This window comes from Panthera onca, chromosome B4 (genome assembly GCF_046562875.1).
Source record: "Panthera onca isolate mPanOnc1 chromosome B4, mPanOnc1 haplotype 2, whole genome shotgun sequence".
Taxonomy (NCBI): Eukaryota; Metazoa; Chordata; class Mammalia; order Carnivora; family Felidae; genus Panthera; species Panthera onca.
Genome location: NC_138345.1, coordinates 18,221,043 through 18,228,980, shown reverse-complemented (window position 1 = coordinate 18,228,980; position 7,938 = coordinate 18,221,043). Strand labels below are relative to the sequence as shown.

The 7,938-nt window shown below is 37.9% G+C and overlaps 1 protein-coding gene across 2 annotated transcripts in view; it reads right to left on the bottom strand.

Moving 5' to 3' along the window:
- Positions 1-7,938, bottom strand: part of MALRD1 (MAM and LDL receptor class A domain containing 1) — a 776,428-nt gene that overhangs the window by 50,978 nt on the left and 717,512 nt on the right. The gene's annotated exons all lie outside the window — the stretch shown is intronic.

The window sequence follows — 7,938 nt, the reverse complement described above, 5'->3', positions numbered from 1 at the left end:
AGAAAATTTTGTCTGCTGTAACTACAGTTTGGTGGATTCTTTTCCTCCAAGGTAACCATAAATGTCTATTAAAAATCATTAAGGTGTTTTCAAAGGAAAAGGGTAGTCTTTTTCTCTGTTATTTTTCACATGCAATCTTGGTGGCAAAAGATATCATAATCAACTTCATTTTTGCTTAGCAAATCAGCCGTATCAGAATAAATGAAAATTAAGAAAATTTGTAATCCTGAAGAGAGAATGCAAAAATTTTTCCCTTTAGTACTAGCATGTTGGGTGTTTTTAGACTTGTTGGGGGTAAAGGTTCTTGTGAGGAGAAATAGGGTAGGGGAGTACATGAGGTATTGAACAGAACTTGGTGGGCTGTGGCTTTGTGAATGCCAACCAGAGACTGTGAGTGTGCATTCTAGACACATGTATACGGAGCTGGGTGGCCATTAATGTAGGGTAGGTGTGGAGACTGCTGCAGATTGTCTAATGCCACCACTGAGGTACCTAAAAGAATGGGGTAATGAGATTCACCTTATTTGCTTGACAGTTAAGAACCAGAATTATCCTTTCTAGGTAATCTCCTGGCTATTTTAGGACTAAACAAGGATGAATGCAATTGTGGTTTTTACCTCATATAATCCAAAAGGATCCATGAAGACCGTGAACATTATATAATACTTGTGTTAAGATTGAAATGCATCAATCTGAATTAGAATGCTTTTTTTGTTTTAATGTCAAGAAGAATGAAAATAAATGCTGGACATGATACAGTTATTTTGGAGGGCTGTTATTTTCATAGTGAGTCATTAGAGCCAATTTAATCAATAAAATTAATTGTTAAGTTTGAGAAAAGGGAAGAAAATCAGTTGTTAATTTATTCAGAAAGCACCCATAAGGAAAAAGTATATGAGGAAAGTAATTTATTGTAATATAGGGCTATTTTGTCATTTATTTCACATACCTGATGAATATATACTGACATTGGGGTATTTCACTTTTATTTTTACAACTATGGAATTTCACAGTACTACCCAATTATACACAAGGAAAGGGAGAAGAGTAAAAAAAAGAAAAGCAAGAGAGATGGAGAAATGCTAACAAAGGGAACACCCACCTTTAACACTGCAAACTGCAGTGGGGAGGGATAGTATTGAGGGACACAGGAGAGATTCCTTTGTCCTTAGGCACAGGAAAAAGAAAAAAAAAAGCTGCAACTGGTTTATAAAAGAGCCAACCCTGGAACTCTATCAAATGGAGAAGCTACTAGAACTCTCTGGGTCAAAGGGACTGGAAAATGACATAATTTATGCGCCCACCCCCACCCCATGTTGAAAGTGCATACTGGAGCAGGGTCAGCACACCCTAACCTGATTGACCTTCAACAAGGCCAAGTCCCCTAGGCCACACCAGCTCTGGTTGTGGCAAGGCACAGAAAAAAAAAAAAAAGAAAAGAAAAACAAAAAAGCCAGGGTTTAAAAGAATAATGAGCATATAAAAGAGCCAGCCCTAGAACTCAATCAAGTGGAGGAAGCTGCTGAAATTCTCTCCAGGTAGGAGGGGCTGCTGGACACAATCTGCGCTCCCCCTATACCTTGACAGCAGGGACCAGTGGACAACCCAGGCGCCCTAACTGGCCTGGCACCTCAGTGAACCCTGGACCCCTAGCTCACACCAGCTCCAGCTATGCCACAAGAAGGCCACAGGGCGATACACAGTGGGATACCCCTGGTTAGTGCTTACTACTGATCCAGCCTTTAAGCCAAGGTGACACAGGCACAAAGCACCATGGAACACTCCAGGCCCACACCACTTTACTTCAGACAGCTTGCTAGGGCACCCCTGGTTCAAAGTGCTCCAGAACCTGCTGTGCTGCCAGGGCACCCCTGTATAAAGCACCCCAAGAACCCCTGGCCCTTGCCTACATTATTTCCCTTTACCCAGCCAGGGGGTTACTTCCTGTGTGGAGTACTTTGGGACACTCCCATCCACAGTGGCCTCAGCTCCAATCATATGGCGAGGGCACCACCTGTGCTGAGCATTCAAGGACATTCAGCTTTTATCCACTTCAACTTCAGGTGGCCGGTCAGGGCACCCTCAGAGTGGAGAGCCCCAGGACAAGCCAGCTTGCAATCACTCAGCTTCAGCTGTTCTGCCAGGGCAGACTTTGCACAAAGAGCTCAGAGACTACACTGGCCCATACCCACTTTAGATTTAGCTGCCTTGCCAGAGTGCCCCCTACACAGAGTGCCCCAGGACCCCCTGTGTGTACCCTGCCTCAGCTCTAGCCACCCACCTCTCCAGGGAACCCTCTGTGTGGAGACTCCTGGAACATGCTGGTTTACACCCACTTCACAGCTTTACTTATCCTGCCAAGGCTTCCTCTACATGGAGAGCCTAGAGGCACCCAGCTCGCATCCAGTTTAGCTTTAGCTGTCCTGCCAGGGCACCTACCGTTTGGAGAGCCCAGGGACTGCACTGCTCTGTGCCCACTTAAACTTTAGCTGCCATACTAGGATGCTCACTGGGTGGAGAGCTCCAGGATCCCCAGCCCATGCCAGCCACAGTTCTAGCCAACCAGGAAAAGAGACCAAGAACACACAGTCTACATAGGGGATGACCATACACAAGACCGTTCCTTTAAGTTCAGAAGTAGCTATTCTACCTAATCCACAGAAAAACAGAAAGTATAGGAAAACAGGAATATTCTGCAAAAGAATAAGACAAAGTTTCAGACAACTAAGTGAAATGGAGATAAGCAATGTACCTGATAAAAAAACTTAAAAGTAATGATTATAAAAATGCTCACTGGGCTGCAGAGAAGACTGGGAGAAAGACCTTCAATAAAAATTATACACACACACACACACACACACGTATATAATAACCAATCAGGGGTGCCTGAGTGGCTCAGTTGGTTAAGCACTTAACTCGATTTTGGCTCGGGTCATGATCTCACGGTTTGTGAGAGTGAGCTCCAGGTCAGGCTCTGCACTGACCATGCAGAGTCTGCTTGGGATTCTCTCTTTCCCTCTCTGCCCCACCCCCCACTCTCCCGTACACACATGCACCTTCTCTCAAAATAATTAAACATTAAAAAAAAAACAATCATAGTAGAAGAATATTAAAAAAATATTCTATGGGGCATCTGGGTGGTTCAGTCAATTAAGAGCCCTGACTTCAGCTTGGATATCTCATGGTTCGTTGGCTAGAGCCCTGTGTTGGGCTTTGTGGAGCCTGACATTGTGGAGCTCCTTGGGATTCTCTGTCTCCCTCTCTCTCTGCCCCTCCCTACTCTCAAAAATAAACATTAAAAAAATCCTCTAGAGGGAATCAACAGATTAGTGGATGCAGAAGAATGTATCAGTTGTCTGGAAGACAAATAAATGGAAAGCACTCAAGCTGGACAGCAAAGAGAAAATCATTTTAAAACATTAGGAATGGTTAAGGGATCTCTTGGACAACATCAAATGAACAAACATTTGCATTCTAGGGGTCCCAGAACAAGAGAGGAAGAGGCAGAAAACTTATCTGAAGAAATAACTGAGTTGGTCTAACCTGGGGAAAGAAATAGACATCCAAGTTCAAAAAGCACAGAATTCCAAATAGATGAATACAAGGAAATCCACACCACAACACATATTAAAATGTCAAAGGCTAAAGTTAGAGAATTTTAAAAGCAGCAATACAGAAGCAAAAAGTTACATACAAGGGAAACCCAAGTAAGGTTCCCAGCTGATTTTTCAGTGGAAAACCTTCGCAGGAAGAAAGTGACATGATATATTCAAAGGCCTGAAAGGAAAAACCTACAACAAAGACTACTGGACCCAGAAAGGCTTCATTCAGATATGAAGAAGAAAGTTTCCTAAACAAAAAAGTGAAAGAGTTTATTATCCGTAAACAAGCCTCACAAGAAATGTTAAAGGGACTTCTTTAAGTGGAAAATAAATGGTCATAATCAGATATAAGAAAGTTATGAATAAAAAGATGTAAGGTGTAATAACATATACATCAAATGTGGAGGAGAGTTTAAAAATAAGAGGCTTTTTTTCAGAATGTTTTTGAGCTCAAATGATCATATATTTAATACAGACTGCTATATTCTTGGGGTGTTATGTATGTACCTCATGTTAACCACAAACCCTAAACCTGTAATAGACACACATACACACAGACCAGAAAGCCACACATAAACACTACAGAAACCCACCAATCACAAAGAAAAGAGAACACATGAATAGAAAGGAACAGAGAACTATAAATATCATTAGAAAACAAAGTGGCAATAAGTACGTACTTATCAATAATTACTTTAAATGCCCTAAACGTTCTAACCAAAAAACACGTTGGCAGAATGATTATTAGAGAAAAAAAAAGACACATCTATATGTTGCTTACAAGAGACTCACCTCAGACCTAAAGACACAAGTGGACTGAAAGTGAAGGGATAGAGAAATATTTACCATGCAAGTGGGAGGGAATAAAAGTCAGTATAGCATTATTTATATCAGGGAAAATAGACTTTGAAACAAAGACTGTAACAAGGGACAAAGGCATTACATAATTATAAAGGGATCAATCCAGCAAGAGGATATAACATATGCACCCAACAATGGAGCACCTAAACATAAAGCAAGTATTAATGGACATAAAGAGAGAAATTTATAGTAATACAATATTAGTAGAGGACTTTAATACTTCATTTACATCAGTGGATAGATTACCTATGCAGAAAGTCAATATAAATGTCTGATGCTTTAGACCAGATGGACATAACATACACACACACACACACACACACACACACACAGAACATTCCATCCAAAAACAACAGGATTCTTTTCAAGGGCACACGGAACATTCTGCAAAATAGATCACATGTGAGGCCACAAAACAAGGCTCAACAAATTAAGAAGATTGTAATAATCCCATGCATCTTTGCCACCGCAATTGTATGAACGTAGAAATAAATCACAAGGAAAAAGAAAAAACACATGGAAGCCAAACAACGTGACACTAAACAACCAATGACTCTTTGGAGACAACAAAGAATCCAAGAGGAAATTAAAAAAAAAATACATTAAGACAAGTGTAAATTAAAACACGATGGTACAAAATTGTTGGGACAGAGTGAAAACAGCTCTAAGAAGGAATATATATATTAATACAGGCCTAACTCAAGAAACAAAAAAAAAGCTCAAATAACAATCTAACCTTACACCTAAAGGAACTAAAAAAGAAGAAGAAATGAAGCCCAAGGTGAAAGACAGAAATAATAAAAATCAGAGCAAAAATAAATGATATGGAGACTAAAATTAAAAAAAAAAAAAGAAACCAGCAGCTAGTTCTTTGAAAAGATAAATAAAATTGATAAACTTTTATCTAGACTCATTAAGAAAAAGGAGAGAAAGGACCCAAATAAAATAAGAAATGAAGGAGAATAACTGACACCACAGAAATACAAAGGATTAAAAGAGAAAACTATGAAAAATTATATGCCAACAAATTAGATAACCTAGAAGAAATGTGCAAACTTCTAGAAAATACAAACTTCCAAAACTAAACCATGGAGAAATAGGAAATCTGCGAAGACTGATTACTAGTAATGAAATTGAATAAATAATCAAAAACTGTCAACAAGCAAAAGTCCAGGATCAGATATCTTCACAGATGAATTCTACCAACCATTTAAAGAGGTGTTAACCAAAACTGAAAAGTCACTACAAAAATGAAAATTACAGACCTATCTCTCTGATAAACATAGATGGAAAAATGCTCAATAAAATATTATCACACCACATTTAAAAATAAATTAAAAATACTATTTGCCACAATCAAGTGGGATTTATCCTTCAGATGCAAGGATGTGTCAGTATTCACAAATCAGTCAACATGATATACCATAGCAACAGAACAAAGGATAAAAATCATATGATGATTTCAATAGATGCAGAAAAAAATATTTTACAAAATTCAATATCCATTCATGATAAAGATTCAACAAAGTGGCAATGAGGAAACATACCTCAATATAATATTTCATATATGAAAAACAATAGCTAACATCCTACCCAATGGTGAAAAACTGAGAGATTGTCTCTAAGATCAGGAACAAGACATGGATCATTCTTACCAGTTTTGATCCACAAAGTACTGGAAATCATAGCCATGGAAATCAGACAAGAGAACTAAACAAAAGGCATCCATACTGGTAAAGAAGAAGTAAAACTTTCACTATTTGTAGATGGCATGATACTATTCATAGATAACCCTAAGGACTCCACCAAAAAATTACTAGAAGTGGGGTGCTTGGGTGGCTCAGTTGGTTAAGCATCTGACTCTTGGTTTTGTCTCTGGTCATGATCTCATGGTTCGTGACACTGAGACCTGCATCAATGCAGAGCCTGCTTGGGATTCTCTCTCTCCCTCTCTCTGCCCCTCCCACACTCATGTTTATGTTCTCTCTGTATATATATGAATAAATATTTAAAAATTTACTAGAACTAATAAGTGAATCAGTGAAGTTTCAGAAATAAGTACAGTTTCTACACACTAACAAAGTAGCAGAAAGATAAAAAAAAAAAAATTACAGTTGCACCAAAATCATGAACATATCTAGAAATAAATTTAACCAAGGAGGTAAAAGACCTATACTCTGAAAACAATAAAATAGTCATGAAAACAATGAAGATGACGCACACAAGTGGAAAAACATTCCATGCTCATGAATTGCAAGAATAATTTTGTTAAAATGTCCATCCTATGGAAAGCAATCTATAGATTTAATGCAGTCCCTATCAAAATATCAATAGTATTTTTCACAGAACTAGAACAAATAATCCTGAAATTTGTATGGAACCACAAAAGACCCCAAATAGAGCAATCTTGAAAAAGAACAAAGGTGGAGGTGTCATAATCCCAGATTTCAAGATACATTACAGAGTTGTGCTAATCAAAACAGTGTGGTACTGGCACAAAAATAGATACATAGATCAATGGAACAGAATAGGGAGCTCAGAAATAAACCCAAATTTACATGGTCAATTAGTTTATGAAAAAAAGAGGCAAGAATGTACAATGAGATAAAGAGAGTGTTTTCAATAAATGGTGCTGAGAATACTGGACAGATACATGGAAAAAAGTGAAACTCGGCTACTTTTTTACACCATACACAAAAATAAACTCAACCTGGATTAAAGATCTAAATGTGAGACTTGAAGTCTTTATTAAGAGAATATAGGCATAAATTTTTCTGACATTGACTACAGCAACATTTTTCTAGATAAGTCTGAGGCAAGGGAAAGAAAAGCAAAAATAAACTATTGAGACTGTGCCAAAGTAAAAAGCTTTTGCACAGCAAAAGAAACAAATCAAAAAGGCAGCCTACTGAATGGGAGAAGATATTTGGAAATGATATAATGCATAAGGGGTTAATATCAAAATATATAATTTATACAACTCAACACCCAAAAATCCAATTAAAAAATGAGCAGAGGACCTGAAGAGACAGTCTTCCAAAGAAGACATACAGATGGCCAAAAGACACATGAAAAGATGCTCAACCTCATGAGGGAAATGCAAATCAAAACCACAATGAAATACCACTTCACACCTGTCAAAATGGCTAAAATTAAAAAGACAAGAAATAATAACTGCTGGCAAGGATGTGGAGAAAAAGGAACCCTTATGCATTATTGGTAGGAATGTAAGTTGGTGCAGCTAATGTGGGAAATAGTGTGGAGGTTTCTTAAAACATTAAAAATAGAAATGCCGTATGATCAAGTAATTTCGCTACTGGGTATTTACCCAAAATACATGATAATACTAATTTCAGAAGATATATGCACCTCTTTGTTCATTACAGCATTATTCACAATACTGAATTATAGAAGCAATCTCAAGTGTCCACTGAGAAATGAATGGATAAAAAAGATGTGATGTATACACAGACAC